At 41.1% G+C, this 24,460-nt stretch overlaps 1 long non-coding RNA gene across 1 annotated transcript; it reads left to right on the forward strand.

Moving 5' to 3' along the window:
- The first annotated feature begins 10,409 nt into the window (after positions 1–10,409).
- LOC129332140 (uncharacterized) lies at positions 10,410–22,493 on the forward strand. Its single transcript, XR_008597313.1, has 3 exons — positions 10,410–10,684; positions 15,475–15,536; positions 19,668–22,493. It is a non-coding gene; the product is annotated as an uncharacterized LOC129332140 (long non-coding RNA).
- Positions 22,494–24,460: the final 1,967 nt, after the last annotated feature.

Raw genomic sequence — 24,460 nt, forward strand, 5'->3', positions numbered from 1 at the left:
GAATTACTGTATCTTCTCAGCTTGTGTTGTACAGTTCTGAGCCCGGGATTAATGAACCGTAAAGCATTTTACCTTCTCGGAGTGAATCAAAATAAAACAGTTTCTTCAGAAATAAGCTGTGTCTCAAACTACATTTAACCTACTAAGCTACTTTTAAGAGTGGCAAGATTTGAATTTTCTATGATCTACATTTTGAAATACAAATTGGTATTTTAAACTTGTTTTCCAGTGCAAAGAAGAGATACCAGAGGCCTTGCTTTCTTGGGTATAGCTCCACAATGAAATCCTGCTCTTAGTATTAAATGGAAAGACAAAATGCATAGTAACATGAGCATTCATTGTTTTATTTTTCAGGGCAACCACTTGACCGTTCATTAACCATCATTAATTCCATCACCAAACGTGGTCTGTGCTCTGACTTTTGGTCAGCAGTTTTCTATTGAAGATAAAGACTTCCTCAAGTTGAGAGATGCCTTATTCTCTGTCATTCAATTTACAGCGACTTTCTTTCATTTTGTGAGCTGATTTTTTGTTCCTACGATGTCAGACATGTCTTTTCTCCCAAAGACCCCCAAACCATTGACAAGTACAATTAGGGCTGCCAGGTACCCCTGGGAAATGGTGTGGGGGGAAGGACCTAGCAGCTCACGGGAGGCTCATTGGTGATATAATTACTTTGCCAACAACATGTTGAAGTCACTCTCCATGTCACTGGAATTGAAATCAGCATGTCACTGTGGGGATGAACTCACATATCCCTGAGTCTCCCCAGGCATCCCGTGGCATTGGTAACATTTTCTCCCCACAGAACCTCTGCTGCTGCTGACCAATTGAATATATGTCAGCTTCCGGCTTCCGGTTTGGGATCCATGAAGGTCTAACACAGCTCTAAGTGCTGAGCTGTCCGGGCTGCTGTTTTGACTGCTGGCGGGGCAAAAAGAGCCCGCGGCCAACTGTTCTCAGGTGGAGAACAGGCATAGAACGCTCAAGAACCTCAGGGCACATTGATCTTGGGCGAGGGGGGAGACTTCTGGTTTGGGATTTATGGAGGTCTGACGCAGCTCCATTCGCGGAGCTGACCGGACTGCCGTTTTAAGCGGCCGGCGGGGGCAATTTAGCCCGTGGCTGACTGCTCTCAGGCGGAGAGCAGGCATAGAATGCTCAAGACCTCAGGGCGCATCGATCTCGGGCGAGGGGGGTCCTGCGCAATGGATCTCCCCCCGACCCTTGAGGTCCCACCCTGTGACAGGTCGGCTAAGATCTCTGCGGCAGTTTCGGGGCCAATGCGGTTGGCATAAGATCTACATACCCAAGCTTCAACAGGGGAAAGAAGAGTGGAGGGGAAACTAAGATTGAAACAGTGATTACAACCCAAGGAAAGTGAATGAGAAGGTAAAGATCACTATCTTCTGATACGGGACAGATTGTTAAAAGTAAAGAAGAATAAAAGTAGATTTTCAAACTGCAACAGACTAACTATAAGGAGGGGAAGACTCGGCAAGAGTTGCATTAGAAAAAGGACTAAGTTTAAAGAAGTTATTAGAGAAATAGGACTATTGTTTTGAATACTTGCGGTTACGGAGCTGTGAGAAAATTTTACCATCGCGACAGCTACTGTGGGAAGTCGGGAAACAGGAAGTACGTAATAACAATAGAGTTGCTGGAGAGAAGTGGCCCCTGCTGGAGGGCAGGAAGAAGGGAATCGCCATCTTTGAAAGGGGAAGAACCGCGGCTTCAGCGGAAGAGGAAGTAAGCCATTTTGGATTACAAAATCATAGAGGAACCATAGAGAAAAGACGCCCAACATTTTGGATTTCTAAAAAAGTTTCTGTTCGAGAAGACCGGGACATTTAAATTAAAAGGACACTAAATTTAACGCCACGGAGTTAAGGAAGAGAGCGGACTCGTGGGAGCGAGCTAAAGCAAGCCCCACGATGTCGAAAAAAGAGTGGCAATCGGCAATAGAAAATTTGGATAAAAAACTTTTAGAAGTGATTAAAGAACTTAAGGACATGAAACCGGAGCTGATTAAAGAGGTTAAACAGACTGTGAAAAGCGAGCTTTCAGAAGAGAAGAAAGGTATGGAAATAATGCAAAATGAATTGCAAGGAACACAGCAGAGAGTTAAAGCAGTGGAAGGCGCGGTGGAGAATCTAGCTGACACGCAACAAACAGAGATGAGGCTGATGAGGGGAAGAATGGCGGTTGCGGAAAGCAAACATATGGAGAAGCAGCTGAGATTTCGCGGATTGCCGGAAGTGGAAGGAAAGACAGCACAAGAACAGATTACTGAGGTGTTAGCTGAATACCTGGGAAAGGAGGAGGAGGAAGTTGTGGCTATCCTAGACGTGGTATACCGTGTAAACTCAAGAATTGCGACCCAGAGGAAATTACCAAGAGACGTGATTGTGCAGTTTACGACCCGAAACATGAAAGAGAAGATTGTGACTAAACAGTTTCAAGATCCATTGGAAATTGATGGCAAGACAATTATCATCATGAAGGAAATACCCAGATCGGTGTTACTAGATCGTAAAAAATATAAAGCTCTAATTCAGATCTTGAAGGACATGAAAATAAGTTACAGATGGGAATTACCAGAAGGAGTGTCCTTTGAATTTGGAGGAGTAAAAAAGCATATCAGATCTGAACGAGAGATGGAGCGGTTTATAAGGGACAATGAGAAGGACTTACCAGCAACAAGATTATGATTATGGAGTGTAAAGTTTTATCTTGGAATGTAAATGGACTTAATTCACCGAATAAGAGAAAAAGCATTTTTCACTGGCTATTAAAACAAAAATGTGATATTGTATGTTTGCAAGAGACTCATATTCGAAAACAGGATGTAAAGTATTTAAAATCAAGAAAATTGGGTGATGATTTTGTAGCGGCCTCTAACAAGAAAAAAAGAGGAGTGGTGTTGTATATAAAAGAGGAGCTGCAGCCAAAGCTTGTAATGAAGGATGTGGAAGCCAGATTTATAGCAGTGGAATGTATATGGAACTTAAAGAGAGTGCTGGTAATTGGAATCTATGCCCCTAATGGAGCAAAAGAAAGCTTCTTTGAGGATTTGAGGAAGCAACTAGATGAACTTTCATATGATCAGATAATTCTTGCTGGAGATTTCAATGGAGTGACAGATTTGGAATTAGATAAAAAATCAACAACTGCACAAAAGAAAAGAGGACTATTACCAAAGTTGTTTTTTGAGCTGACACAACAAGAAACCTTAGAAGATGTATGGAGAAGACAAAACCCCAAAAGTAGACAATTCACGTTTTTCTCCGCAAGACATTCCACATTATCGAGAATAGATATGATCTGGGCCTCAAAAGACTTAGCAATATGGACTAAGGAGGTGGAAATAATGCCGATGGTTGGCTCAGATCACAACCCAATTATGTGGAAGTTGTGGAAAAGGAGTAAAAGGAAAGGATGGAGAATAAATGAGGATTTGCTACAAGAGGGAGAGAATATGGAAATGTTGAGAAGAGAGACAAACTTCTTCATACAATACAACATGAATAGAGGTACCAACCAATAAGGTTTGGGACACCTACAAGGCAGTAATTAGGGGCATACTAATGGACTTAAACGGAAGAGTTAGAAAAAAGAAAGAGGAGAAGAGACAGGAGATTATGGAGAAAATAAAAGCCAAAGAAATACAGTTAAAGAAAAGACCAGGGAAAAAGAAAATTTATCAGGACATCAAAATACTTCAAGAGCAGTTGACAGCAATGAATAACAAAGAATTGGAGTGGAATCTTAAAAGACTGAACCAGAAAGCGTTTGAAGGTACTAACAAACCTGGGAAATATTTGGCATGGCAATTAAAAAAGAGAAAAGAGAAGAAAACAATAAATAAAATTTGTGAAGATAACAAAACGCATTTGAAACAGACAGCCATTAGTAGAGCCTTTTACAAATTTTATGCTAAATTGTATAATAAGAAAGAGGTGAACAAAGACGCAATAGTGACATATTTGGAGAAAATGAAGCTACCAGTAATTTCAGAAGCTTGGAGAGACAAACTGAATAATGAAGTAACGGACGAGGAAATAAGAAAGGCAATACAGTCAACAAATCTGGGAAAGGCACCAGGGCCAGATGGACTTACAGCTAAATTCTATAAGGTAATGGCCAATGAGCTGGTACCATTCCTAAAAGAGGTGATCAATGGTGTTCTAAAGGATCAACGGATCCCAGATACTTGGAATGAAGCTAATATATCATTGATCCCCAAAGAGGGGCAAGACCTGACTAACGTGAAAAATTATAGACCTATATCGTTACTCAACAATGACTATAAAATCTTTGCGAAGATACTGGCGGAAAGAGTGAAGGGATGGCTTTCGGAAGTTATTGAGGAGGAACAAGCCGGTTTTTTGCCAAATAGACAGATCAGAGACAATTTAAGGACAGTGATAAACACTATTGAATACTATGATAAGCGTTGTGATAAAGAGGTTGGTTTCTTCTTCGTTGATGCTGAAAAAGCATTTGACAATTTGAACTGGGACTTTATGTTTGCCACTATGGAAAAGCTACAAATGGGAGAAAGATTCATAAGAACAGTGAAAGAAATATATAGAGACCAGAATGCAGCAATTGTGGTGAACAATGAGGTTACTAAGAAATTGACTATAGGCAAAGGAACAAGACAAGGTTGCCCGTTGTCTCCGCTGTTGTTTATTCTGGTGTTGGAGATTCTGATGATACAAATACGACAAGATGAAGAAATTCGTGGAATAAAAATAAAGGACTTTTCTTATAAGGTTAGAGCATTTGCGGATGATATAATGTTAATTGTGGAAGATCCAACGGAGAACATGCCAAAAGTAATAGAGAATATCAAGGAGTTTGGAGATTTGGCAGGGTTCTATATCAACAAAAAGAAGTCAAAGATATTATGTAAAAATATGACTAAGCAAAAACAACAATGGTTAACGGAGATAACAGACTGTGAAGTAACAAGTAAGGTGAAATATTTGGGAATTGAACTTACTGCAAAGAATATAGATCTATTCAAGAATAATTATGAAAAATTATGGACTCAGATAGAGCGAGATTTGATTAAATGGAATAGATTGAATTTGTCATGGCTGGGAAGGATTGCAGTAGTTAAGATGAATGTGTTACCAAGAGTAATGTTTTTGCTACAGACAATACCAATTATCCGAGATTCCAAGCAGTTTGAAAAATGGCAAAGGAAAATATCAGACTTTGTTTGGGCAGGCAAGAAACCTCGAGTGAAAATGAAAGTTTTACAGGATGCAAAAGAAAGAGGCGGAATGCAACTGCCCAATTTAAGACTCTATCACGATGCAATTTGTTTAGTGTGGCTGAAAGATTGGATGACGTTGAAGAATCAGAAACTACTGGCCCTAGAAGGATATAAAAAAACATTTGGATGGCACGCATATTTATGGTATGATAAAGTAAAAGCGAACTCTATGTTTTTACATCATTACATACGGAGAAGCCTATATACAACCTGGAAGAAATATAGAGACTACTTACAAGAAGGAACCCCCCTATGGGTGGTTCCATATGAGGTAATAGATCCGAGAACTGTCGATAATGAGCAACAGTGTTTAACATACAAGGAGATAACACGAATAGAATTCTCTAAACTTAAAATAAAGATGCAGGACGAGTTATCTCTAAACTATGATTGGTTTCAGTACAGACAGATCAGAGATCTTTATAATTCGGACTGTGCAAAGGGAGGAATAAGAATGGAGAATTCGGAATTAGAGCAGACACTTTTACAAGAAGATAAGAAGGAAATTTCCAAGGTATACAAAGTACTGTTGAAATGGTATACTGAAGAGGAAACCGTTAAAGTGCAAATGGTAAAGTGGGCCATAAATTTCAACAAAGAAATAACAATGGAGACGTGGGAATACCTGTGGAAGAACACAATGAAGATTACGACATGTATTAATATTAAAGAGAACATTTACAAAATGATTTATCGTTGGTACATGACACCAAAGAAGATAGCATTAGGGAATTTGAATACATCTAATAAATGCTGGAAATGTAAAAAGCATGAGGGATCTCTGTATCACATGTGGTGGACTTGTGAGGTAGCTAGGCAGTACTGGGGGGAAATAATAAGAGTAATGAGTGAGATTTTACAATTTCAAGTTAATAAGAACCCAGAACTCCTGCTACTGAACTTGGGAATGGAAGATATTCCAGCACAACACAGGACATTGTTATTTTATATGACAGCAGCAGCTAGACTCTTATATGCGCAGAAATGGAAAGTACAAGAAGTGCCAACAATTGAGGATTGGATATACAAATTGCTGTATATGGCGGAAATGGACAAAATGACAAGAAAATTGAGAAACCTTGACCCAGGACAGTTTAACACAGACTGGGAGAAGCTGAAGCAATATTTAGTGAAGAAATGGGAGGTTGGAGGAGAACTGTGGCAGTTTGAGAACTATTGAAATATAATAAAATGCAGAGGGGGGTGATTTTACCGGTGGGTGGAGAGGCAAATGTGAATTTCTAAGCAGTTATTTCATTAGATTATTATATGTATATACATATATAGAATAATGACAGAAAGTAATTAAGTATAAGGATGGACTGATTAATATAATTTTTGGTAATTGTACAATGTACTAAATTGAGTGACTTGGTTTGAAGATATATAGGGGTCAAACTGATTGACGATTCTTGATGATAGTTGTATAATTGCATAATCAAAGTAAAATAATAATATAACCAAAGTAGAATGAAGTTGAGATATGTAGAAAAAACAATATATAGAGTATAAGTTAAATTGGTTGACTTATAAGAATTGTTCATAGAAATATTTGAAATTATGCAAAAGGGGACAAATTGTTTGTTTGATATGGCAGAAGGGACCAAAAGATAGAGTACAGAGTATCAAAATAGTTAAAGAATTATGATTAGAAGAAAGATATTATTTAGTTATTATTCCTATTATTATGTAATTGTTAATGTAAGTAAATAAGAGAATAGAAAGAATATAGTGTTATAGAGATAAGCTTAGAAGAAACTGAATGTATACATTAGTTAGTTAGTTAGACAGAATGAATTTAAAATGAGTAAGGGAAAAGGGACAAAGGGTTGGAAAACTGTTGGAAGTCAACAAAAAGGGGGGAAAGGGAGGGGGTTAGAATTAGGAAATAGGGGAACTGAATGTAATGTGAAATAATATGACATCTAATCCAATAAAAATTTTATTAAAAAAAAAAAGATCTTGGGCGAGGGGGGGGGGTCCTGCGCAACGGACTCCTTCCCGTCCCTTGAGTTCCCACCCGAAGACAGGTCGGCTATAATCTCTGCGGCAGTCCTGGAGCCAATGCGGTTGGCATAAGACCTACATGCCGAAGCTTCAACAGGGGCAAAAAGAACTGAGGGGAATCCGAGATTGAAACAGCGATTACAACCCGCGAAAAGTGTTTGAGAAGGTAAAGATCACTATCTCTTGAAACGGGACAGATTACTTAAAGTAACGAAGTATTAAAGCAGACTTTTAAACTGCAATAGATTGATTACAAGGAGGGGAGGATCCAGCAAGAACTATATTAGAAAAAGGACTAAGTTAAACAGAGTTATTAAAGAAATTGGATTATTGTTTTACATACCTGTGGTTATAAGGAGATATCAGGCTGTGAGAAAGTTTTACCATCGCGAGAACTGCTGTGGGAAGTCGGGAAACAGGAAGTACATAATAGTGATAGAGTTGCTGGAGAGAAGCGGCTCTTTTTGGACGACAGGAAGAAGGGAATCGCCATTTTTGAAAGGGGAAGAGCTGCGGCTTCAGCGGAAGAGGAAGTAAGCCATATTGGATTACAAAAACCATAGAGGAACCATAGAGAAAAGACACCCGACATTTTGGACTCTTTAAATGACTTTTTTGGAAAAAGACCGGGACATTTAAATTAAAAGGACACTAAGCCAAGCGACATGGAGCTAAGGAAGCGTGCGGACTCATGGGAGCGAGGTAAAGCAAGCCCCACAATGTCGAAAAAAGAGTGGCAAGCGGCGATAGAGAACTTGGATAAAAAACTTTCAGAAGGGATTAAGGAGCTTAAGGATATGATACCTGAGCTGGCAAAAGAGTTTAAAGAGACACTTAAGAATGAACTGGCAGAAGTGAAGAAAGGTATGGAAATGATACAAAATGACCTGCAAGCGACACAGCAAAGAGTCAATGTAGTGGAAAATGCGGTGGAGACCCTAGCAGACACGCAACGAACGGAGATGAGGGTGATGAGGGGAAGAATGGCAGTTGCGGAGAGCAAACATATGGAGAAGCAGCTGAGGTTTCGTGGCTTGCCGGAGGTGGAAGGAAAAACGGCCCAAGAACAGATCACTGAGGTGTTAGCTGAATACCTGGGGAAGGAGGAGGAGGAAACTGTGGCTATCCTAGATGTGGTGTACAGAATAAATTCAAGATTCGCGACCCAGAGGAAACTACCAAGAGACGTGATTGTGCAGTTCATGACCAGAAATATAAGAGAAATGATTGTGAGTAAGCAATTTCAAGATCCATTGGAGGTCCATGGCAAGATGGTTATCATTATGAAGGAGTTACCTAGATCGGTGTTGCTAGACCGGAAAAAATATAAAGCTCTAGCCCAGATTCTGAAGGACATGAAAATAAGGTACAGATGGGAATTGCTTGAAGGAATGTCCTTTGAATTTGGGGGAGTGAAAAAGAGCATCAGATCTGAATTAGAAATGGAAAAGTTCATTAGAGACAATGAAAAGGACTTACCAACAACAAGGCTATGAATATGGAGTGTAAAGTTTTATCTTGGAATGTAAATGGACTTAATTCACCTAATAAGAGAAAAAGCATTTTCCACTGGCTATTAAAACAAAAATGTGATATTGTGTGTTTACAAGAGACCCATATTAGAAAGCAGGATGTAAAATATCTTAAATTGAATAAATTGGGTAATGACTTCGTAGCGGCCTCAAAAAAGAAAAAAAGGGGAGTGGCATTGTATATAAAAGAGGAGCTACAGCCAAAATTAGTGGCGAGAGATGTGGAAGCTAGATTTTTAGCAGTGGAATGTACATGGAATTTAAAGAGAGTCTTGGTGATTGGAATTTATGCACCTAATGGAGCAAAAGAAAGCTTTTTCGAGGATTTGAGGAAGCAATTGGATGAACTTTCTTATGATCAGATAATTCTTGCTGGAGATTTCAATGGAGTTACTAATTTGGAGCAGGATAAGAAATCAGTAACTGCACAAAAGAAAAGAGGACTATTACCAAAGACTTTTTTTCCATTAATGCAACAGGAAACCTTATAAGATGTATGGAGAAGACAGAATCCTAAAAGCAGACAATATACGTTTTTCTTGGCGAGACATTCAACGCTGTCACGAATTGATATGATCTTGGCCTCAAAGGACTTAGCGCTTTGGACTAAGGAGGTGGAAATAATGCCTATGGTTGGCTCAGATCATAATCCAATTATGTGGAAGTTTGGGAAAAGAACCAAAAGGAGAGGATGGAGAATAAATGAGGACTTGTTACAAGAGGGAGAAAACATGGAGACGCTGAGAAGGGAGACTAAATTCTTCATACAGTACAATATGAACAGAGAGGTACCAACCAACAAGGTATGGGACACTTACAAGGCAGTAATTAGAGGCATTCTAATGGACTTGAATGGAAGAGCCAGGAAGAAAAGAGAAGAGAAGAGACAGGAGATTATGGATTGGTACATCAAGTACCAATCCATATGCAAAAGAACCTCCTCAGGATACAGTGAAGCCTCCCGCCATTAGCATTCCACACCCTGGGAAACTCTTACAGGATGACTCAGCTCAACCCCACCCCTCCTGAGTAGATACAAATGACCTACATCCTTTCCACACTGTGACACTGAGAGATCTCTGTCTTTTGGTGCTACACCTCTGAAGATGCCAGCCACAGCTGCTGGCGAAACGTCAGGAACTACAATGCCAAGACCACGGCAATTTATAGCAGTGGTTTTTTTTGAGTTTCTGGTTAAAAAAAGCTGAACTACTAGGCAACTCCATCCAGAAGTACAGAGAATGAAGCAAAAGCTGATGTGGAGTACTGTTCTGAGCCAGAAACATGGCTCACTAGAGGAACAAATCCATGCCCACTGTTTAGTCTTTTACCATACAAATCAATGACAAACGCAAATTAGGTACCTGCTGCTAAGATACTGCACAGCTCTTTGGCCTATTTTGTTTGGCCTGTTTGGCCTGTTTGGCCTATGTGCCCTGCCCTTTCTAGAGCCCGTTGTATTTTTCCCCCACAACAGGCTTTGTTGCTAGTATATCAATAAGTCCATGTGACCATGATTCATGGCTTGACAATTACATTTCAACATAATCTTATTGCATAAGAAGGGTGTTAGTAGAAGAAAACAAGAGAAGCAGCAACATCTTCAAGTACAGCAAACAGCTTCTGTAGAAAAAGCATATGAGTTATACTGGAAAGTTACAGAACAAAGAGAAAAAGACAAACAAAAATGCCGTGGATATGGGCCATTTTGATAGCAGTGCTGGTGTGCCTTCTGATTGTGCACTTTCTGAAACAACTCTGGTCACACAGGAACTATCCTCCAGGGCCTCTTCGGCTTCCTCTCATTGGAGGCATGTGGCGGGTATTGCCAAACTTTTCTGAGGATATTTTGATTAAGGTATGTCTTTTAAAAGTATTAATTTGCTAAGTAAGAGGATAGACAAAGAACATTTTGAATTCTGTTATTCCTATGTTGGAAATGTATTTGAAATGCATGTTTTTCAAGCAGCCCTCTGGGCAGCCACAGATTTGAATTCTGCCCCAGCATGAAGCTGACCTTGGATTTCAGAAAGATAGTCACTTCAGCCCTTCCTTTCAAGAGGAGGTCTGTGCACATGAACACATGAAGTCTGATAGTCTGAATCAGTCCATCAACATCAGTGTTGTTTACTCAGACTGGAAGCAGCTCTCCTGGGTCTCAGGTTGAGGTCTTTCACATCACCTGTTAACAGGGCTTTTTTTCAGTGGGAATGCAGTGTAACAGAGTTCCGGTACCTCTTAACTCCACTCTGTCTGGAGATCAGGGGGTGGGCCCACAGGCCATGTGATCATTTTCTCTGAGGGCCATTTAAACTTTTAAAAACTCCCCCCTTGTTCCAGCTGATCTAAAATGACATCATTGTGCGGTCTTGAGTTCCACCACCTCTTTTCCGAGAAAAAGCCCTGCCTGTTAGCAGATTCTTTTTACAAAGAGCTGCTGAGGATTAGACCATCTGCATTCTGATCTGATGCTCTTCCACTAAGCCACAGACCTGTCCCCAAAGGACTAAGAGTACCTTCCTACCCTTTCTTCACTACCAAATAAAATGCCCAAACCAAAGAAATAGAACCTGTAGAAGATGGAGGTGGGTGAGTTGTACACATATACCTTCTCAAAACAAAAATTGGGGCAGGTAGGCAAGCTGGACTGCTCCTATCTGATCCCTGCTTTCCATCATACTGATGCCTGTGACTAACATAGGCCTTTTCTGCTTGATGAACTTTATATTGTGTTTTCTACATATTCAATCCATGAGGATCAGATATGCTTTATTCATTGTTTCAGGCCCTGTGCTGCTTTGATTTGTTAATTCTACACTTTGAGGGCTCCAAACTGAAGTGGAGCCTGTTCTATATTTCTGCATCAGAAAAATGCCCCGTTTCTGAGGCAGGCTTCCTGGGAGACACATTCGTTTCATTAGCTGGAGATTCCTCAGTTGATTGGCTGAGGACTGGTCAGTTTCCTCAGCGGATCACTAAGGAAATTTACAAGGATTTTGTGTGTGCGCGCGTGGGTGTTTAAATGGCACCAATGTTGCATCTCTGTTTAAATTTTTAAAAAACCTCAAAAAAGAATGGACTAAAAAATACAGGAAGCCCAGTTGAAAACTTTAAAATATCAAATTGGATTCAGGGTTCTCTGCAGGGTTTTTGTGTTAGCCGTATGCAGAGGTTTTCCTTTAGTTTAAGACACCAATGTTGCAATGTTGCTATTTCAAATTTTTAAAAAATGGGGAAAAATGGATTAATTGCTGATCAACTAATCAGGATGCAGGGGAATAAAGGAGCAGGTGAAAGACAGGGCTAGGCCTCACACCAAAAAAAGATTCTGCAATTCAACTAAGCCCCGGGTTGACTTTGCTGGAAAAAAGGGGGGGGGGGGTTCTGCGCAGGAAAAAATGGAAAAAATGATTTTCTGGCAGATGCAGCCTTTCTCTGTACAGTATGCAAAAAAAGTCTGGGAAGTGGTTTGGAAACTGAATTGGGATACGTTGACTGAGCATGCAGAACTCTGGGGAGAAATTGGTGACGGTTGGAGCCAGAACCAATGAAAAAGTGCTGTGCAGAAAACACCATACTTCATGGTCTAGTGGAAAACCAGTAGCTGAAGAACTGATGTTCCAAATGTAGCATCACTTAACATACATCAATTGCCCAATAGTGCCTAAAATATATCAAGTAGCAGCTTTGTATAAATATATCAAGTAGCAGCTTTGTATAATTCAGCTCTGTTTAAATTCATACACACGTAAAAGACACATCCCTAGAGAAAGCAGAGGAAGTGGGCATTTAGGGATGCACACATGAATGTTCTTGTCTGGATTTATTATCAATTTGTTTTTTGTTAGTAATTTTAAACTTACTCTTGAAAATTGTTACGGCATATTTGGATCCGGTGTTATATATAAATGATATCTCCATTGGGTAAAAATGGTAAACCCATTTCTACTTTTACCTGTTTTTGATATCGCCAATTTGGTATGACATTTCCAAAGATTGGCAAGAGCCCCGTGGTGCAGAGTGGTAAGCTGCAGTACTGCAGCCGAGCTCTCATCATGACCTGAGTTCGGTCCCAACAGAAGCCGGGTTTAGGAAGCCGGCTCAAGCTTGATTCAGTCTTTCATCCTTCCAAGGTTGGTAAAATTAGTACCCAGTTTCCTGGGGGTAAAGTGTAGATGACTGGGGAAGGCAATGACAACCCCCCTATTAAAAGACTGCCAAGAAAATGTCATGATACGACGTCCCCCCTGGGTCAGTAATGACTCGATGTCTGCACCTTTACCTCCCCCCACCTCAAGATCATACAATATATGCAAAGGGAGCCTTCCAAATTCTAGGAAGATAGGTAAAAGCTTCCTTGGTTTTTTTTCCAGGCAATTTAAAGCACAGCATATTGCTGAATCTAACCCTCTCCCCCAACTAACTGGGAAGGAATTGCAAAGTATGCAACATTCAGGTCCCCTCAGCTTCTTCTTAACAGATCTTAGGCAGATAAGAGAAAAAGCTTCTCTGCTCCAGAAACAAATGTTTTACTTTTATTAAAGCATGAATTGTTGTGTAGGTGAATTTGGCCCTTGTGTGTCAAATCAAACTTGGAAGGTTTTGTTATCACCGAACGAGAAAAGACGCATGTGGCCTCTGTATCCTTAAGGAATGCAACATCTGACCTTTGGTTACTAATGCACTTGTCATTACTCATTACCCAAAGTAAGTCTACTTGAAAAGAATGCTCCCCCATCTCCCAAATGCAGAATTTTAGAGGAAATTTTGGGATGCAGGAGAAAGTGGGAGGCAGGTTTATTGAGCTCCATGGATGTAAATTCGTTCCTCCCTGAAAATTTTTGGCAGGATTCCACCTGTTGATTAGAATGATCTTGTTCATTGGATTTGCACTAAGAATAAACTCCAAGCAGGAATGAATAAATTGACAGAAAGCTGTAAAATCTGTCAAACTAGCATTTTTCTAAGGGCTAAATGATCTATATAGGATGATTTTTGGTAAGCTGCGTTGGGTTTCCCTGGATCCAACATGCTTTCCTGAAGTCACACAACAGCTGCAAAGAAAGGCATTTTTAAACTCACAGGAGCTCAATTTTGGTTGGAACTGCTGCATCAGTGGAAGAGCCGTTCCTGCCTTTCCATCCATTGACTGCTGTTGTCAAATGGTTGACAACCATTTGGTTAATTCAATGGTTAATGCAGCTGCAAAAAAATGCTTCCCTCCAACTTAGTCTAGCCTGGGAGATGGTACCTTGACATTGCTGATCTCGCCTTTTGGAGTGAAAAGGAAAGAAAGCCAGAAATTGCAAATATATTCATTTGTAATGAAGAAATAGCTGGACTAGACTACTACAAACATTGGGTGAAGTCTAAAATAAGTCCCAAATTTTAGGTACTGTTTTTTATGAGAGTTGGTTTATGAGTGCTAGTTTACAAATATGGTTTTATGCCACTAAATAGCTGTTCGTTCGGGTTTTTTTTAAAAAAAGTTGTTTCATGTCACACCTGCTTAGTGCTTATTTTAATTTCTGGTTTTAATATAGATATTTTTATGCTTGTGGTTTTGTGCTTGCATTATTGTGCTGTTTTTAACCTTGTCATGGGCTCATTGCCAATTGCCTGCCCTGTGGACACGTTCTGGGGAAAGCTCCATTGCCCATAAAAGTTCTTCTGCTTATCATTTGAATGCAAGAATATTCTGGTTATGTGCTCTGCTTTTTCTCTGTGCTTTTTCTCAGTCCACAGACTAGGCACTCAGATCAACAGCTGCTGTGTTGCAATGGATTCACACTCTATGTCTCTAATTTACACACCTCTGTTTCCTGTCCAAGAATTTTAAGGTTGGGAAATTTCTCCCATGCTTGAAAGTCAAGCAGTGTAAGTAGGTCATTCATTGCAAAGAACTAATTAAGCAGCCAGGGAGAAGAAGAAGAAAAGCATTCCACGTGAGACAGCCAGGCAATTTGAAATTTTAATCTGCAATTGTTATAAAATTTAAGAAATGAACATGCCATCTAGGCCCACAAGAAATCCTTTGAGAATAATTGCAAAAAAGTACACGTAGACTTCATTGGAGAAGTGGCTTCATTAGCAGCCATTTTTGCACAACTCTGGAGAATCACCCATGTGTCCTTTCTTGTATTTTAAGTTGTCAAAGAGCTGTGGGATGATAAGATAAGCTCCCCTCCCAGTGATGTTCCTGTATCTTCAAAGCAGCCATCTAGGACTATTAATTAGATTTTCAGGGTATGAGTTTTCAAGAGTCAAAGCTCTGTATTTGACAAAGGGAGCCTCAACTCCCAGTATGAAACTACTGAACTGGGATTTATCAGCATATTTATTTCTACTGAGACTTTCTTGGGATTCACACAGGCATTGGGTAAAGGCCCACAGCCTAGTTGCAAAGACAGTTCTATCACATTAACTCTTTTCCTGAATGCGTTAGTCTGTTCTGATGTTATGTACATTGGGATTCTTCACAGAAGTGCCACAAACATACGGTTACTCTTCATCTTCCCAGTGACCCCTGCTCTATGCCTAGAGGAAGGCAAAAAACCTCCAAGATCCTGGCCAATCTTGAAAGCATTCAAAAGAATTAAAATCACCATGTCAAGCCATAACTAGCTTAAATTTCTGTGCCTCCGTTAGGCTTTTCCTTTGAATGCTGGAAGATGTGGGCTGCTGATCTGTTCTTTAAACACCACCTGTATGTAAGTAACTCTTTGTTATATTTGTAGACCTGCTTCAGTAATCTCTGAGTTCTCCTTTCTTACCTTTTGTACCTCATGGCATCAAAATCAAAGCCGTTACATTTGCTAACATTAGAATACCTAGCAACGGGAGGGAAGGTTTACATTTCAAAACAAACCTGGTTCCCCACAGTTATAGGAAGCTGTGTCAGAAAGAAAAGGCCTGTCACAAGGGGTCATACAGTTTCAATGGTGTGTCCATGCTAACAGCAGTGATGAATTATCTGGGATCACTTAAAGTTGCCAAGAGTTCTTCAAAGTAATTCCTACCCAGAGAACAATCAAATAACCAAGACTTGATCTGACCAGAGCAGGTACAACTGAAGTTATTGCTTTTGAAGAAATGATACCTCTGGTGCACCAACCAAAGTTGGAAAAGGGAACGTTGTATCATAGAATCCATTTGAGCCTCAAAACAAATCCACATGGAAAAGTAACCCCAAGCTATATTGCTCTTTAATATCAATACCAGCAACAGCAACAACAGCAATAATAGAAACCATCCAACCATGGAAGAAGAATGCAACAGTAGTCCCCATTGTCATCAGAGCACTTGGAACAATCTCGAAAATGTATTGTCGAAGGCTTTCACGGCCGGAGAACGATGGTTGTTGGGGGTTTTCCGGGCTGTCTTGCCGTGGTCTTGGCATTGTAGTTCCTGACGTTTCGCCAGCAGCTGTGGCTGGCATCTTCAGAGGTGTAGCACCAAAAGACAGAGATCTCTCAGTGTCACAGTGTGGAAAAGATGTAGGTCATTTGTATCTACTCAGGAGGGGTGGGGTTGAGCTGAGTCATTCTGTAAGAGTTTCCCAGGGTGTGGAATGCTAATGGCGGGAGGCTTCACTGTATCCTGAGGCGGTTCTTTTGCATATGGATTGGTGCTTGATGTGCTAATCTTCTCTGCAGGGCTATTGTCGGGTGTGGAGTGTTTACATCGGAGTGTTTACATCGGGACCACAAAGCGTAGCATCCAGACAAGAATAAAAGAACATGAAAGACACTGCAGACTTGGACAGCCTGAAAAATCAGCAGTGGCTGAACATAGCCTAACTCAAACAGGGCACAGTATCTTATTCCAGGACACCAAAATACTGGACAACACTTCCAACTACTTTGTCAGACTGCACAGGGAAGCCATTGAAATTCACAAGCATAAGCAAAACTTCAACAGGAAAGAAGAAACCTTAAGAATGAACAGAGCATGGGCTCCAGTTCTGAAAAACACCAGGCCAACAAAACACTCCACACCCGACAATAGCCCTGAAATGCCAGCAACTCACAAGATGTGGGGTAACAGGGCATTGCATCCTGGCTTCAGCCTCTCACCAAGAAAAAATCATACATGTTGGCAAACATGTGTGATCTAGGCATCAAGGGCACTTTTGCTGAGCTGGCTGAGAACTTCACCAGCTGGAGAGATGCCCTCTCTTTGTGGGTGAGATGTAAGAAGGCCAATAGGGGCCTCTTGCCAGCAAAGGGGGAGGGGCCCATGTAGACGTCCAAATTAGTGCTTGCTATTCGTTTAAAAATATTTGCCACATTTAGTGTTGAGCTTTGGAGAAGTGTTTATTGGATAAGACCTTTCATAAAATATGAAGCCTCCCTCTCAATATTGTACATTTTATGTTTGGATGAAAGGACAAGGGACTACAAGTTGAAGATAAGGAGAATCTCTTCTCTTCTCTTCTCTTCTCTTCTCTTCTCTTCTCTTCTCTTCTCTTCTCTTCTCTTCTCTTCTCTTCTCTTCTCTTCTCTTCTCTTCTCTTCTCTTCTTCTCTTCTTCTCTTCTCTTCTCTTCTCTTCTCTTCTCTTCTCTTCTCTTCTCTTCTCTTCTCTTCTCTTCTCGTCTTCTCTTTGAAAGCCAACAAGTTGTAGAGGTTAGAGTGCCAGACTAAGTTCTGGGGACCTAGCTGCAAATCCCCATCTATTATGGGTGCTTGCTTGGTTTAGGTCTGTCAATTACACACATTTAGCCTAACCTACTTCAAAAATTAGACTAAAGCTGAAGAAAAACACTAAAAGAATCATAGTGCCAAAATATAATCTAAATTACATTCCTAAAGAATTTAAAGACTATGTAAAGAACAGATTTGCATTACTGAGTTTCATTAACTGTGAACCAGAAGAGCCGTGGGCTGAAACCAGAGATATTATCAAGGAAGAATGTACAGAGACTGTTCCTGTAGCCAAAAGACAGAAGAAGCCCAGATGAATGACAGATGAAACTTTTAAAATGGATAGATAAGAAGCAAAAGTAAAAGGAGGCATACATTCAATGATTTGCACAGAGAGAAAGAGATCCATTATTATAACGTGTGCAAAGGAATAGAAGAGAACAACAAAAAAGAAGAAAAAGAAATCTGTTCTACAATATCCAGGAAATCAACAGGAAATTCAAACCACAGATAGGGATGATGAAATATAAACATGGAAATACAGTATCCAATCAGGAAAAAATAAAGGAAAGATGGAAACAATACACTGAAGAAATATACAGAAAAAATGGAAGGATGGCAGATTCTTTCAGGACAGAATATGGGGAAACAGAATGTTTTCTAATTGGCAAAACTGTCTGACAAAAATGTATATTATCTTCCTATCTGTTCAACCTATGTGCAGAACATATCATAAGGAAAGCTAGATTAGATTTAGAAGAAGGGGGAGAGAAAATTGGTGGAAGGAACATTAACCATTTGAAATGTGTAGATTACTGGCAGAAAGTAGTGAAGACTTGGGCCATTTTCTCACGCCCAGAAGATCGAGCAAAACTCATGGCATAAAAGCATCTTGCAAGCATACTTTCGCAGCATGATCCCATTTAATGGCCCTTTTCCAGACACCATAGGGCCATTAAAGGGGATTGTGCTGGGAGAAAATTGATTCATTTGAAATGTAGTGCTGAAGGAGAGTTTTGCAGACACCATGGACCACTAAAAAGACAAATAAGTGGGTACTCGATCAAATCAAGCCTGAATTCTCCCTAGAAGCGAAAATGACAAGAATGAGGCTATTGTACTTTGGTCATGAGAAAGCAAGACTCACTGGAAAAAACAATAATACTAGGGAATGAGAAAGGCCCAAAATGAGATTGCTGGACCTAATAAAGGAAGCCACATCCATCAGTTTGCAAGATCTGACCAAGGCTGTTAATGATTGGACATTTTGGAGGTCTTTCATACATAGGATCATCATAAGGGGTCCAGTCCATGGAGGAAGAGAGTAGCTTCGAACGCCAGCATCCTCAGCCAAGAAAGCAAGAAGCTTAGGGAAGTGACCCTAAAGGAGAAGCCAGAAAACTTGCACAATTTGAATGCCAAGGCCTACCTTTATAGGTAAAATGTGCCCTGAGATGGAGGAGAGTCCTCCTAGCAGTTAGGACAAAGACTCTGATGGTTAGTTCCTGGGTTGGAAAAAATGTTTGATGGCTCTGGTCAATGGCTGCCAGGGTGTGTGAAAGCAAATGCAAAGCATGTTCCAGCGCTTGCACAAAGGAATAGTTTTCTGATGAAGTACAGAATACATAGTGCCAGGAACAACTATCTATACTTATGAATGTCATTTGATTAGCTCCTCAATCATAGACAGGAGATCACATCATGGAAGGAGGGAGAGGAATGTACTAAGTGGGGGTGACTCTGTGAGACCTTTATCGCTCTAGACCTTCCAGAGCTTGGGAGGATAGCAAGACCAGTTGCATCACAATACCTCTGTATTCCAGTGCGGCGTTCCTTACATGCCTGGTTCTCCAGGGCAGGATCTGACAATGGCAAGGGCTCTCTGGTGGCTGTGCTGCAGCCATTTTAAACTCCAGAGGCTTGTACACTTTTAATATCATGAGCAGTCATATAAAAACTGCAATTAAAATGGCGGAGGCCAGGCTCACTGCTTACAGTGAGGTTCCGATCTAGCAATTAAATGTGGTTATGGAAAGAGTGGTGGTTGTAGTAAAGGGAATAGTTGTAGGGCTACTTTGAGAAAACAGGCTTTAGTTTATAAGCCCACATTCCCTTCTCTATTTGTAAAGTAGCTAGACAATGGAGAGTAGGTAGAGTACATTTAACTCACTGACTGATTTCTATATCCCCTTTGCAGGGCCCCGTGCATGTATTGGGGAACAGTTGGCAAGGATCGAACTCTTCATCTTCTTCAGCAATCTGTTGAGGTCATTCACCTTTCAGCCACCAGAAGGAGTGAAAAAAATAAATGAAAAGCCTGTAGTACGAATGGTTACCCCTCCACGACCTTATAAGATCTGTGTTATTCCCCGCAGTAGTGGCTCATAAGCCACAACAATCTAAAGAGAAGCTTTTTTGTTGGAATCCATTCCATCCATTGTCACATCATCTAACATTCTGCTGATCCATGCTGTCCTTTAGTTTCCTCATTTGATTAGAGCTGTTTAGAGAAGGAATTCAGACAGATCTCTACTGTTCACTCTTTTCTTATTATCACCTAATATATGAGATATAATGGTTGTTGTGGGTTTTCCGGGCTGTATTGCCGTGGTCTGGGCATTGTAGTTCCTGACGTTTCGCCAGCAGCTGTGGCTGGCATCTTCAGAGGTGTAGCACCAAAAGACAGAGATCTCTCAGTGTCACCAATGCCAAGACCACGACAATACAGCCCGGAAAACCCACAACAACCATCGTTCTCCGGCCGTGAAAGCCTTCGACAATACATATGAGATATAGTTTGCTGACTCTGCAGAAAAGTTCAATACAGAATGTTTGCCATATATAAAATGGAAATTTGTTTATTTATCTATGCGCTGTTGAAAGACAAAATTTGTGCCTCTTCACTGAGTAAACTCTTTGATAACTTCTATCAGCCATTTGTATATTCTGTATTATTTTAGAAGAGACAAATCTCATTTTGAGAATGGTTGTGCTAAAAAAGCAAATGTACACACTGAGAAGGAACTTCATGAAAACCAGTTTATAATTACAATAAGTCAATTAAGATAGAAATTATCAAAGTGCTGATATAATTTACAAAGGCTAGTGATACTAATGTGGGCAAAAGCTATCATTTTGTGACACCTTCGAGTTGATTTTTATTTAAAGTGGTACAGAAATGTCCATACTTAAGACCTCTGATGGATTAAATGACTTAACAATGGTGTCACCTTAAAAGTAACCAAATGCCTTATTAACTGTATGTTTACCTTGCAAGGCTCACTCCAGAAATAATCCTGGGCCCAGCCTACTTACCAGAGAGCCAGTTTATGGGATATGGGATGTTGGCACAGGGCAAGGGCTCCTGCCACTATGTCTGAGCCCATGTAGCTCCCAGAGGCCCTGCATGACTATGTGTGAGCAAAAGAGCCTGAACTGCCAAGCTGGCCAAACAAGGCCAGCCATCCGGATACAAGTGGGCAGTCCTGATCAGCAGACCTGAGAGTTTTAGTTTCCATTCAGGCCCACCAGAAAGCTTTTGGGAAGGTTCTGCCCGGCCACGCTCAGGTTCTTCCAAAACTGGCTTTGAAGCAGGAGCAGCATAGCAGCAGAGGAGGAACAGCAGTCTGCACCCATGTGGCAGCAAGTGGCAGGCAGTGGCAGTGAGCAGAGGCTGCAGCAGCAGCGTGTGCACTTGGGCCTGTCCAGGGCGCTCATTGAGTGGAGCTAGTGAGCAACATCAGGGGCCTGGGGCTGCCCAGCGGCTGCAGGTCAAGCACAAGCAGTGCATTTCTGGGCAGCCTCCCAGTGGCCCACAGAGAGCCTCGGCAGCATCGCTGGGCTTTGGGACACCCCCAGGGCAGTCTCCAAGGATAGAGGGCTTTAAAAGATGCACATGGGGGTAGTGATAGCGCCTACCCAGAAAGGCACCTCTACAGGCTACCTGAGGTTCCTCTTTCAACGGGCCGGTGTGGTGTCTAGGCAGACACTATTTGGCACCAAGAAGCCTGCTAGGTCAGACTCCCAATGGGGGCCAAAGGAAAGCCTGCAACAGCCCCCATGACTGCTGCAGGGGGGCTCCTGAGGTAGACCCAGGGGATGGATGGGAGAGGCATGCAGCCTGACAGGTCTGTCTGCTGGGGCCCTTCTGAGGCTAAGAGACACTGCACTTTGCAAGGGTTATGTAGGGGGCTTGAATTACTCAATGAAAAGGTGAAAGAGGTGTCTCCATGTCTGGGGAATGCAGCCCCAAAAGCTATCAAAGCCCCCTCCCGGGCTGCAGGTAGGTTTCTTTGGGGAGGGGGTGCAAATCTTTGTGAGGGAGTTTGAGTGAGGGAATGTGTATTTTGCTGGCCTCCTGCATGCAACACCTCTGTCTAAATATTCAAAATTGGCTTCTTTTGTTATTCGCACATACACACTTCTTCCCCGTGCTGCTGCAGGGACAATGAGGCCAGCCAGTTTCCTAAGAATCCTTGTGGTGATTCAAATTTTCCAAATGTCTTAAACGGTCTTTGTAATTTTTTGCTATATCAATAATTTTGTGTGCTTTACTTCTTTGTGTTAGCATGGGGTTAAGTGGAGACCTCTGAGGTGAGAAGGAATCGGGCTGGAGGGGTAAGAGGAGCGTGCTGTGAATACATTGAAGATGTACCTTGAGGGGCAGGGAACTGCAGTTTTTAGTCTGAGTGCTGAGGGGAAACTGTTCATACTGTCTAGATTAGGCAATCTGTGTGGAAGTTTTGAGTGTTCTACTTTGTGGATGAACACAGCCTAAGTGGAAAAATAAGGAAAGTCTTGTTCAGATAGGCGATTCGTATGGAAGCCTGAGAGAGTCTAGGTCTGTGTGGTTGAAATGAGAAAATTATTCTGAGTGAAGAACTGTGTGGAAAAGTAGTCTTTGTGGCTGGGTCAGTGAATATACCTTTCAGAATATACAACTGTTTTGAAACCACCAAGTTTATGAACCTATTCTGAAACCAATATGCATATGTGCTTCTAAATAAAGTCTACTTCCGGTTAAGCAAAACGCCTGTTTCATAGGATTCTTTTTTACCTCACAACACCTCATGTGCTGACCATTCTGTCATAATACTACCTCTAAATAAGCCTTCCTATAATAGTTAAATGGAAGAGATCTAAGGCAAGAGCCTTTGCTAGCAGCAAAAATCTTTTGAGAACACTGAGGAAGTTAGGGAGGCAGCAATATATAGGTCACACAAAGCAGGTAAAACGTCACAGGTAATGTTAGCGGTGGGATTCAAACCCCAAAGGAAAAATGTTCTTAAGGTTAAAAAAAAAAGCTTGGGTGAAGTAAAGCTCAGTGTATGGGAAGGGGAAAAGGGTTGTGACTATAGGCGGCCCGAGGTAAAAGTTATGATCACTTAAAGAGGAGTTGTAATAGATATCCAAGGCAGATTGAAATAAAAAATATTATAGCTTTATTTTACCAACGGGGGAAAAATCCATTTCTAAAGGTTTTGTTGTTCTGTAAAACTAGTAACAATGAACTACCAACTATCACTACCAACACTATGTTATGTAAGTATGGTTGTTTCAAAGTGGTAATTAGTATTTTTGAGGGAATACTCCTTCAGAATTTTATTATTTATTTTAATTCATTTATATTCCGCTTTTCTCTCTGATGGAGTCCTAAAGTGGATGACATCATTCTCTTCTCCATTTTCTTCACAACAGCTCTGTGAGGTAGGTTAGGCTGAGCGTGTATGACTTGCTCAAGATCACCCAGTGAACTTTCATAGCGGGAGGGGGGGGATTGAACCTGATTGTCCCAAATTCTATTCAGAAATGCTAGCCACTACACCACATCGCAATTATGTGAGAAAATACATGGATGCTTAAGTAATTGATATATGTTGGGGGTAGCAGGATGGAGTACACCACAAATAATCCAAATGAATCCAATTAATCAAAATGAATATTCAAGTTATGAATTCATCCAGTTGCTGTGCAGGCCAAAGCAAAATCAAAACAAAAATTCTTATTTATTCCTTCTCTCACGTGGTAGAAGGAATATTGTAATTATACATCTGCAAAGGAAGTAACAAGCAAAACAAGTGATGAGGTGCCCTACATGCCTCAATAGAGAAGTTGTGATGAAATAGATGCGTGGGCAGCTACATTCATGGGATGTGATGGGTAAGTATTTGGGTGTGCTAAAATCAGTGAACTGTATTCTACCAGTCAGCAAAGCCTTCCTCCAACCTAAAGCCAGCTGGGTGACCTTGGGTCAATCACAGTTCCTCCAGGGCTCTCTCTGCCCCACCCACCTCACAGAGTGATTGTTGTGGGGATAACAATAACATACTTTGCAAACTGCTCTGAGTGGGTGTTAAATTGTCCTGAAGGGCAGGATATAAATCAAATGTTGTTATTGTGGTTGCTGTTAAAGAGTCCCTCAATTGTATCGACACTTCCTCTGGTGTTAGCAGTCAGACCTCTCCTCCTACTGAAGGACAGTTTATAAATATGAAATCATACACACCCTTCCCCATATAGCATAAGTGCAAAGCACTGCCGGGCCTGAAACAAAACAACATGGATGCCAGCAAGGCAAGAGCTTGGAAAAATATTTTTAAAGTAAAGTCAGAGCCGCTGGCTGACTAAACACCCACTCCTTGCCCCAGAGAAGTGTAACTTAACAAGTCTCCCAGAAAACTCCTGTCCCAACTAATCACATCCATGCTCTTCCTCACCCCCCCTCACCCACTTATCTTGATTAAGCACCACCTAACGCTATTCAGGAAAGCTGATAGTTTTCCCTACCCTCAAGGTACTCACCGGGTCATCAAGCACCATTTACACCTATAGTTCACTTCAGGTAGACCCATTAAACCTCTCCCAACTCATTATCCGCCCCTGGAAAACCCATCAAGTTTTGAGTTTTGAGGCTAAGATAGCAGTTTGCCCCAGGGAGCATTTTGCCCTATATCTGGGCTCTGGGCTCTGTAGCCACTAGTGAATGTGTGT

This window comes from Eublepharis macularius, chromosome 6 (assembly GCF_028583425.1).
Source record: "Eublepharis macularius isolate TG4126 chromosome 6, MPM_Emac_v1.0, whole genome shotgun sequence".
Taxonomy (NCBI): domain Eukaryota; kingdom Metazoa; phylum Chordata; class Lepidosauria; order Squamata; family Eublepharidae; genus Eublepharis; species Eublepharis macularius.